The following is a 10,819-nucleotide window of genomic DNA, read 5'->3' on the forward strand; positions in this document are numbered from 1 at the left end:
GCGGGGGCATCTTATCCTCTCGCCGGCAACGTGGCGGCGCCGGGCGTCGCGCCTGGTCCGGCGGGGACGAGCGGAGGGGGGGAGGGGGGAGGGGGCTCGGTCGGAGGAACAGTGTGCAGGGAGGGAGATGATAGAGGGGGACGCCGGGCCAGCTTGGCCTGTTGGGCTGGTGAGGCCCAGGGTGCAGGGGGAGATCCCTTTTCCTTTCCCCTTTTTCCATTTATTTGTTTTTTTCTGCTTTCTGTTTTCTTTTATTGTTCTCTTTTATTTTAGCTTTCGTAAAATACAGAATTAGGTTGAGTCTATAAGGTCTGTGAGTGTGATAGGGACGAGGCTAGCGTTATAACTGCATGTATCTGGACCTAGAGATGCAACAGGCCAGGAAAAGCTGGGTGTGGGTCAAGTCTAAATGGGATTTTCTTTTTTAGAGTACACATCTTAGCTTTTCTTTGATATGTTTTCTATACGCATGTTGGCTATTGATTTCATGGTTGTAAGGAGGGCCATACCTAGCTAAATTTCATGATAATAGTGCGTGAGTTTGCCACGATTTGCTTGTCGACTGGCAATAGTATTAGGTTAATGAGTATCCATAGAATATGAAAATAGCTTAGTTTGAATTTTAAATAAGGAAATGTTGACTGGGGGTTGACCATGGCTTTATGAGTGCCAAACACTGGGTTAACCGCGTTGTCATAACGCTTCCTCTTACGGTCTATGAGGGTACGTGGACAACACTCTTCCCTCTCGTTGCTATGCAACACCATGATAGATCTTGCGTGTGCGTAGGTATTTTTTGAAATTACTGCGTTCCCCAACAGCTGGAACTCTCGGTTGTACACTTTTGAGTAGCCTATGAGCTAACAAACAAAACACCTCTGAAAGGATCGATATGGCTGACTAGAGGGGGGTGAATAGGCAACTACCAATTTTTAACTTTTCTTTATCAAATTAAACTTTGCATCAAAGTAGGTTGTCTAGATGTGCAACTAGGTGAGCAACCTATATGATGCAATACCAACAAGCAAACAAGAAAGCAAGAGAAGTAACACTCAAGAGCTTGCACAAGTAAAGGTAAGAGATAACCAAGAGTGGATCCGGTGAAGACGAGGATGTGTTACCGAAGTTCCTTCCCTTTGAGGGGAAGTACGTCTCCGTTGGAGCGGTGTGGAGGCACAATGCTCCCCAAGAAGCCACTAGGGCCACCGTATTCTCGTCACGCCCTCACACAATGCGAGATACCGTGATTCCACTATTGGTGCCCTTGAAGGCGGCGACCGAACCTTTACAAACAAGGTTGGGGCAATCTCCACAACTTAATTGGAGGCTCCCAACAAAACCACAAAGCTTCACCACAATGGACTATGGCTCTGTGGTGACCTCAACCGTCTAGGGTGCTCAAACACCCAAGAGTAACAAGATCCGCTAGGGATGAGTGGGGGAATCGAAAATCCCTTGGTGGAAGTGTAGATCGGGGCCTTCTCAACCACTCTCGAGCAAATCAACAAGTTTGATTGGCTAGAGAGATAGATCGGGCGAAAATGGAGCTTGGAGCATTTAATGGAGCTTGAGCAATAAATGGAGCTTGGGGGAGGAAGAGGTAGGTCAAAGGGAAGAAGGGGACCCCCTTTTATAGTGGGGGCAACAACCCAACCGTTGCCCCTCACCAACCATCCCCGCACAGGGCGGTACTACCGCTAAGAGGGGGCGGTACTACCGCTAGGTCAGCAGTACTGCCGCACCAGCCAGCGGCACTGCCGCGCAGAGGAGACTAGTAGGGAATAGGACCCAACGCGGTACTACCGCAGTGGTAGGGGCGGTACTACCGCTACTGAAATGGTACTAAAGCCTCTACAACCGCAACTAGTGCCGCAAAACCCGACATGAGAAAAAGACCCCTCGAGTCGAGGCGGTAGGAGCCAGACAGCCCAGCGGTACTACGACAGCGAGGTCACGGGCGGTACTACCGCTGTGGAGCGGTACTGCCGCTTGTGACCCTTCGGCCGTACTACCGCTGGAAGTGCGGTACTACCACTGGGACACTAAAGAGAGAGAGAGGATCTCTTCAAAGAGGCTGAGGACGAGGCGGTGGTGCCAGGCACCCCAGCGATACTACTGCTGTGGAGACAAGGGTGGTACTACCGCTATGGAGCGGTACTGCCGCTTGTGTCTCCTCAGCGGTACTACGGCTGGGTTGTGCGGTACTACCGCTGGGACCCAGACAGGACAAGGAAAAGTGGAGAGATCTCTACAAAGGAATGGACAAGCTCGGAGGGTGAGAAGCTGATGTGTACGTGTTGATTCCACCCATGCAATACCCCAGCGGACCCCCTCTTGATAGTACGGTGCCCTCTATGCAACTAGTGCATCGAGAGAGAAACGAAAGAGCTACACCGTCTTGAAGGACACTCCGAAGGGAAGGAAACGTCTCGTGCCAGGGATGAATCTGTGAACTATTCAAAGCACATGATTAGTCCGCACACATGTTGTCATCAATCACCAAAACTACCTTGAGAGAGATATGCCGTAACAATCTCACCCTTTTTGGTGTATTGATGACAACTAGGGATTTGCGCAAGGAAAAGAAATAAATGAAAGAAAACTAAGAACTATAAAATATAGACGGGCTCCCCCTGAATGTGTGCACCTAGAAAGAGGAGCATTCGGAAAGCAAGACACACACATCCGGATCAACACTCCCCCTATATTTTATAGTCCAACAATTCTAAGCACAAGATATATGAGAGAAGAGAATATAACAGGACAAGCATGCAACTCATAATAAACTACAGTACTGAATAGACATAAGTAATAAGGTAGCGATAGGGAGCATATGTCTCACACCATATGTCTAGAACTTAGGTCTCACGGGCACCAAACCAAACCAAACAAAGACACCGAGAGAACACACAAGAAAACACAAGACGACAAACACAAAGCACGACACAAATCCCTACACTCTCTCCCCCTTTGGCAGCAAGACACCAAAAAGGGAAAAGAGCGACGCTACAACTCCAGGTGATGGCAAGCTGAGGAACTCGAATCATCAAATCTCAGCGTGATCGTCTGCATCTCCGTCGTTGGTCGAAAATTGCTCGGCGTCGGAGTCGGTCCAAGGGCAGTGCTGATGAATCCATTCCTCCTCTTCAGTGATCTGACCCTCAGATCCACTGGCAACTGTTGCTCCCAACTGACGCATGAGCTCCTTGTGGCGCATCCTGGCATGCTTCTCCGCCACATGAGTCATGTACTGACCATGAGACTCCATGCAGAAAAGCTTCTTCAACTTGTTTTTAAGCTTCTTCGCCCATGAGGGTTCAGCACTAGAGGGGCCAATATCCTCCTCATGATCATCAGTGGCTGCCCCACCCTCGGTCTCCATGGCAGCAGTAGCAGCAGCAGCAGACGGACCCCCTGTTTGAGGCGCTGGACTGACCCAATTGTCCTTCTTCCTCAGACGCTTGATCTCATGAGAAACCAAGTCTCCAGTCTCTAGCAACACTCTGGGATAGGTCTGTGCCCAGGCCCTCTCAATGAGCCTCATGATGAATGCACCATATATCGGGCACTTGCGCTCAGACACGGCAGAGAGAAGTTCAGACCACATGACATGAGAAATATCCAGGCTCTCTCTAGTGCTTGCTTCCTTCTCATGCTGACAGAAAAGGAGCATGTCCACGAGGTAAGAGTGGACCATATCCAGATTCCCGACCCGAGGGAAGAGAGTCTCACGGAAGATGCGATGAAGAATGTCCAGATACAGAGACAGCTCATAGGTCTTCTTCTCAGTTACTGGGTGAACTTTCACAGTGCAGTAGGGCCAAAGGGCTTGCTTGTGGGTGGACGTAGCATTGCGGTGAGGGCGGAAACCGACAGGAGTCTCAAGCCCGTGATCCACCACATCAAGTAACTCCATGAAAGCCTTCCACTTGACGAAAGCAGCTTGCCATTGGTCATCCATGTCAGAGTTCTGTCGACATCCGTCCCAAGATGGACAGTGGCATAGAATTGAGCCGCCAAATCCGCATCGAAGTCCTTGTTGAATTGCATGATCCTGAGAATGTTCAGCTGAGTGCACATCTGAAGGGCTTCGCCAAAGTACTCCGGGTCCTTCTCCATAGCATCAGTGTCAATGGAGCGAACATCAACAAAGAGATTCTTCTTGGCCTTGATCACATCAAAGTAGATGGCAAACTAAAAACGGTTCCAGAACGGGCGGTTGACCAAAGTGGGTTCTTGGTCCACCGCATAGGGGTTGCGGCGACGCTTTTCCCAAAACTCCTTGTTGGTCATCTCAGTCACAGTCTTCCCTTTTGGCTTGTTGGCGGATCTCTTCGTGTGCCGAGGAGGTGGAGGAACACTTGCGGATGCACTTGCTGGAGGCGGTTGGGTGCTCGAGGAGCCACCAGTTGGCTCAGAGGTGCGGTAGCATTTTGATGTTGCACGCCCGGGGTTGATACGGCGAGCTTGATGCTCAGAATGGTCATCACCTGGAGCCAAACACAAGAACACGCAAAACAACCAGAAAGAACGAGCATAAGCCAACAAACACAAAAAAAGAATCAAGGTAAGGCAGGAATATGATGGAATTTGGCATGCAGCGGTAGTACCGTGACATGTCCGCGGTAGTACCGCCCAAGCGGTAGTATCGCCCCAAGGAGGGCGGTAGTACCGCTCGAGGTCAAGCGGTAGTACCGCTCCAACGAGAGCAGTAGTACTGCTCGAGGCGGAGAAACAGCAGTTTCCTACAGCACGAGGCGGAGAAACAGCGGTTTCCTACTACCGTGGTCAAATCCGGCACTACCGGCCTGCCAAATTCAAAAATATTCCTACCAAACTCTAATCGAGATAGTCTAGTTGCCTTCTCCAACCAACTCAAGCCTAGATTTAGCCAAAAATCTAGAGATGCTACCACCATTGCCCCTAAGAAACAAGATCTGAAAACGAGACAAAAGGAGACAAGGAACAGGGGCAATACCGGCATCCATGGCAAGAGAACGGGGTGGGGATCGACTCCACCAAAGGAAATGGAGAGGGACACCCTGGAGACGGAGATCCGCCGGAGCCCTCCCGCGGCGGGTTGAGGCTGGAGAGAGGAAGAGGAAAGAGGGGGCGAAGCGAATGGGTATGGGGGAGAAGAAACCTCCCCCTACCCCGATATAACCCCTGGTCCCGTCCCTCAGCGGTAGTACCATGCTGGGGAGCGGTAGTACCGCGCACCACCAGCGGTAGTACCGCCCAGCACGCTGCGGCAACCAAACAACATGGCTTTTGCTCGAAGGAAAGACAAGAACGACAAGAAAAGATAGCACACCAGCAAACGACCAAGACACACTTCTTCAAAAGAGGGCGGTGGCCGAGGCCACCTATGTATGAGTCAAGAGGTATGGCACCGCGAAGATTTTAACCTTGGGCCCATGACCAAAACTCATCTTTGAAACACAAGTACCATCAACAATGGCTAAAGTGAAAGACTTGATCAATTTATGCATAATGGGGGGAGGGAGAGTTCATTGAGAGAACAACACTCCCCCTATGTCCATGCCTACACCTAAACTAGACAGCAAATTGAGCATGGTGGGGTGTGCAAGGGTTCAAGCCACATTGCTCGAATCAATGATATTTAGCTCATGCCTTAACTCGCGAAATCTTGCTTCATCCAAGGGCTTCGTGAAAATATCCGCAAGGTTGTCATGAGTGTTGACATAGTTGAGCTCGATCTCTCCTCGCCTAATGTGATCCCAGATGAAGTGATACCGAATCTCAATATGCTTCGTCTTGAAGTGTTGCACCGGGTTGAGAGAGATCTTGATGGCACTTTCATTATCACACCAAAGAGGCACTTTGTCACAAGTGACACCATAATACTTTAAAGTTTGCCTCATCCATACGAGTTGTGCACAACAACTATCGGCGGCAACATACTCCGCCTCAGTGGACGAGAGAGACACACAACTTTGCTTTTTGGAAGACCAACTCACCAAAGAGCAACCAAGGAATTGGCACCCTCTGTAAGTGGACTTCCTATCCACTTTGTCTCCCGCCCAATTGGAATCCGAGTACCCTACAAGCTTGAAGTTTGATCATCTTGGGTACCATAAGCCAAAGTTTGGGGTATGAGCCAAATATTGAAAGATTCATTTGACCGCCACATAGTGACTTTCCTTAGGTGCGGCTTGAAACCGTGCACAAATTCCCACACTCAACATGATGTCCGGTCTAGATGCACAAAGGCAAAGCAAGGATCCAATCATGGAGCGATATACCTTTTGATCCACCACTTTACCATTGGGATCTAAGTCAAGTTGGCATTTGGTGGGCATTGGAGTGGAAGCCGGCTTGACGTCACTTAGCTTGAATCTCTTGAGCATGTCTTGAGTGTATTTGGATTGATTGATGAAAGTTCCTTCTCTTCTTTGCTTCACTTCGAACCCTAGAAAGAACTTCAACTCTCCCATGGAGGACATCTCGAACTTTGAGGTCATGAGAGCGGCAAATTCCTCATTGAAAGCTTTGTTAGGAGAGCCAAAGATAATATCATCAACATATAATTGGCACACAAACAACTCCCCTTTGACCTTCTTAGTAAAAAGAGTGGGGTCGATTAGCCCAACTTCAAAACCACGGTCTTGTAACGACTCGGTAAGGTGGTCATACCACACACGTGGGGCTTGTTTAAGGCCATAGAGTGCCTTATCGAGTTGATACACATGATCGGGAAAGTAGGGATCCTCGAACCCGGGGGGTTGCTTGACGTAAACCAATTCATTAATAGGACCATTAAGAAAAGCACTCTTCACATCCATTTGTTGTAACTTAAAGTTATGATGAGAAGCATATGCAATCAACATGCGAATGGATTCAAGACGAGCAACAGGGGCAAAGGTTTCACCGTAGTCGATACCCTCGACTTGGGAGTAGCCTTGTGCTACCAAACGAGCCTTGTTGCGAATGATAATCCCATGGGCATCTTGCTTGTTCTTAAATATCCACTTGGTTCCTATGACATTGTGATTCCCCGTTGGTCTTGGCACCAATCTCCACACTTTGTTGCGCTCGAAGTTGTTGAGTTCTTCATGCATGGCATTGAGCCAATCCGGATCTTCTAGCGCTTCATAGACCTTGTGGGGTTCCACACAAGAGACAAACGTGTGATGCTCACAATAATTTGCTAATTGTCTACGAGTGCTTACCCCCTTTCTTAAGCTTCCAAGCACATTCGTCATGAGATGATCCTTGGTGGAGAGCTTGGAAGCAACCTTGGCGGCACGACGCTCTAATTCCTCCTCGGGGGTGAGACGAGGAGTGGTCACTTGATCATCTTGAGCGTCGTCTTGGGCTTGTTCTTGTTCTTGAACTTGCTCGGAGGAGAGAACTTGACCTTGGGCATCACTTTATGTGTCAACACCGTCTTGAGCGTGATCTTGCCCTTGGTCATGTTCTTGAGGATGAGGGCCTTCATGTCGTACTTCGGAAGCGTGTGGGCCTTGGGTTGGTGATGGCTCCACTTGAGTGGAGCTTTGTCCTTCTCCTTCGGCCACAAGGGGTTCCTCAATGGGTAGGATAAAGCCAACACCCATTCTTCTTATGGCTTGGGGAGGAATTTCATCACCTACATCACAAGTGCCACTTTGCTCCACTTGGGAGCCATTATTCTCATCAAACTCCACGTTACACGTCTCCTCAATAAGTCCCGTGGATTTATTGAGGACACGGTAAGCATGAGAGTTTGTGGATAGCCAACAAATATGCCCTCATAATCTCTAGCCTCAAATTTAGACAACCAAACACCTTTCTTGAGAATGAAACACTTACACCCGAATACCCGGAAGTACTTGAGATTGGACTTGTTACCGGTGAGTATCTCATATGGAGTCTTGTTCAAGCCCTTGCGGAGGTAGAGCCGATTGGATGCATGACACGCGGTGTTGATGGCTTCGGCCCAAAAGTTGTACGGAGACTTGAACTCCGCCATCATGGTCCTTGCCGCATCCATCAACGTCCGGTTCTTCCTCTCCGCAACACCGTTTTGTTGAGGGGTGTAGGGTGCAGAATATTGATGCTTGATTCCCTCATCACTAAGAAACTCATCCAAGGTGTAGTTCTTGAACTCGGTGCCATTGTCACTTCTTATTGTCAAGATCTTTGCATTGTGTTGACGTTGTGCTTCATTTGCAAAGTCAATGACGATTTGTTGGGTCTCGCTCTTCCTCTTGAAGAAATACACCCACGTGTACCTTGAGTAGTCATCCACAATCACCAAGCAATACTTCCTACCTCCAAGACTATCGAAGGATGGAGGCCCAAAGAGATCCATGTGAAGGAGCTCCAAAGGCCTCTTTGAATAAATGATAGTCGTGAAAGGGTGAGCCTTCTCATGTAGCTTTCCTTCGATACAGGCACTGCAAGCACGATCTTTAGCAAAACTAACATTCGTTAGTCCACGGACATGGTCCCTCTTGAGGAGACTTTGCAAAGATCTCATATTGACATGGGCTAAACGGAGATGCCAAAGCCATCCCACATCAACTTTAGCCATTAGGCATGTCGCGGTCTTAGTGGGTCGCTCCGAAAAGTTAATCACATATAGACCATTCTCGACATGCCCAACAAAAGCTACTTTAAGAGTCTTGCTCCACAAGAGGGCCACGGTATCGATATCAAAGAAAGTGGCAAAGCCCATGATTGCAAGTTGACAAACGGAAAGTAAATTGTCTGCAAGGGACTCAACAAGCATGACCTTCTCGATCGTGAGATCATGAGAGATGACCACCTTGCCAAGTCCCAATACCTTAGAAGATGAGGCGTCACCCCACTCGACATTGGTGGGCATAGATGGAACCTTGTGCACGTCCACCACCAAGTCCTTGCTTCCGGTCATATGATTTGTAGCTCCGCTATCGAGCAACCATGATCCACCACCGGAAGCAAACACCTACAAGAGATCAATGCTTGGTTTTAGGTACCCATTTTGTAATGGGTCCTTTGATGTTAGTAACAGGGGTCTTAGGAACCCAAATAGACCATTCAATGTACTCATGAAGAGAACCAACAAATTTGGCATAAACATGCCCATCACTAGCACGGCATAACACATAAGAAGGATTAAAATCGCCGGCTTTGTTGGGAGGGGTGACATTGCCCTTCTTGACATTGTTCTTCTTCTTCTCCTCGGAGGCACTCTCTCCCTCCTTCACAAAGGTTTGCATGAGAGGAGGAGGTCGTTTGGTCTTGTCATTCTTATTCTTGTTCTTGGAGTCGGGCACGTACCCAACCCCTTCCTTGGCCACAACTCCCTTTTGGTTGATCAAGAGATCGTTGAGGTTCTTCTTGCCTTGTATGCAAGTCGCAAGACCTCTCTCAAGTTGCCCCTTTAGCTTAGCGTTCTCCTCAACGAGATGCACATGCTCACAACATGGGTTAGTAGCATTTGCATTATCAATTAACATCATGCGAGGGAAAGTGGCTTTTTCCTTGGTTAGCTTTACTTGAAGTTGATCATGAGACTCTTTGAGGCTAGCATGAGCACCCTTCAAGACCTTGTGGGCCTTGTCAAGTAGATCAAACTCCTCTTTGAGTCGAGCAAGATCAACCTCAAGTTCGGCCTTCTCGGAGTTTAGCACATGAGAAACTATGAGGACATGATCATAATCTTTCTTTAACTTAGCATGATCAACGTTGTGTGACTCCTCAAGAGCCAAACGAAGACCACGCTCTTCCTCAAGAGCATTGGAAAGATCCGAAATCTCATCAGCATAGTCATGACTATGCCCTTCCATCTTAGTGATGGTGTCTTCGTGAGCCTCGATCATGTCATTGGCTTCACCAAGTTGTTCCAAGAGAGCAACAAAGTGCTTCTTGGATTTTCCCTTGAGTTTGCCCATAAAGGCCTCAAACTCGTTAGCCTCCACATTAGCTCCCTCAAGTTCATTAATGCTATCCATCGGAGAAGGATGATTAATGATGGTAGTTTTGATGTTGGGGGTTACCTTGTTGGTGGCTTTAGCCATGTGGCACTTGGCGGTGATGCTCTCATTGGGTGAGTCGAAGAGAGACACCCGTGAAGTCGTCGCAATGGCAACGGAGGCCATGGCAACCGACTCATCATCTTCATCATCGTCATCATCCTCATTGTACTCTTCTTGTACCACCAATGCCTTGGGAGGAGTCTTCTTGGTGAAGTTGTTCTTGTTGGGGAACGACTTGGCCTTGTCCTTTCGGATGAGCTTGCCACCATTGTCTTCCCTCTTCTCATACGGGCATTCCTCAACAAAATGACTCACGTTGCCGCAATTGTAGCAAGTCCTTACACGTTGCTCGCCCCTCGTGCCACTCGAGTTGTTTTTGCTAAAGTTTGGCCTCGAGTTTTTCTTGCTCCAAAATTGCCTTGAAGCAAGTGCCATGTGTTCATGATATGCATACTTCGTATCTTCGGGGTTGCTCTCCTCTTATTCCTCTTCTTCTTCTTCAACGGTGAGCTTGGCCTTCAATGCAAGGTTAGGCTTCTTTGCCCGTTGAGAATGGAGCACCGCACTGTCAGCGGTCTTGTCCAAAATGTTCATGGCCACAAACTCATCCAACACTTTGCTTGAGGTCAAAGTGTGGAAGTCCGGTCTTTGACGAATGACGGAGGACATGGCCTTGTGGTAGGGCATCATTGCCTTGAGGAATTTGTGCTTGATCCAATTGTCATCCGTGTCCTTGCTCCCGTGATCTCGTAGTGAGACCACGAGTTTGGTTACTCTCCGATAAAGCTCACGAGGTTCTTCATCTTCTTTCATAGCAAACTCATCGGCCTCATCTTGCACCACTTCATAGT

The sequence above is a fragment of the Triticum dicoccoides genome, chromosome 5A, assembly GCF_002162155.2.
Source record: "Triticum dicoccoides isolate Atlit2015 ecotype Zavitan chromosome 5A, WEW_v2.0, whole genome shotgun sequence".
Classification (NCBI taxonomy): Eukaryota; Viridiplantae; Streptophyta; class Magnoliopsida; order Poales; family Poaceae; genus Triticum; species Triticum dicoccoides.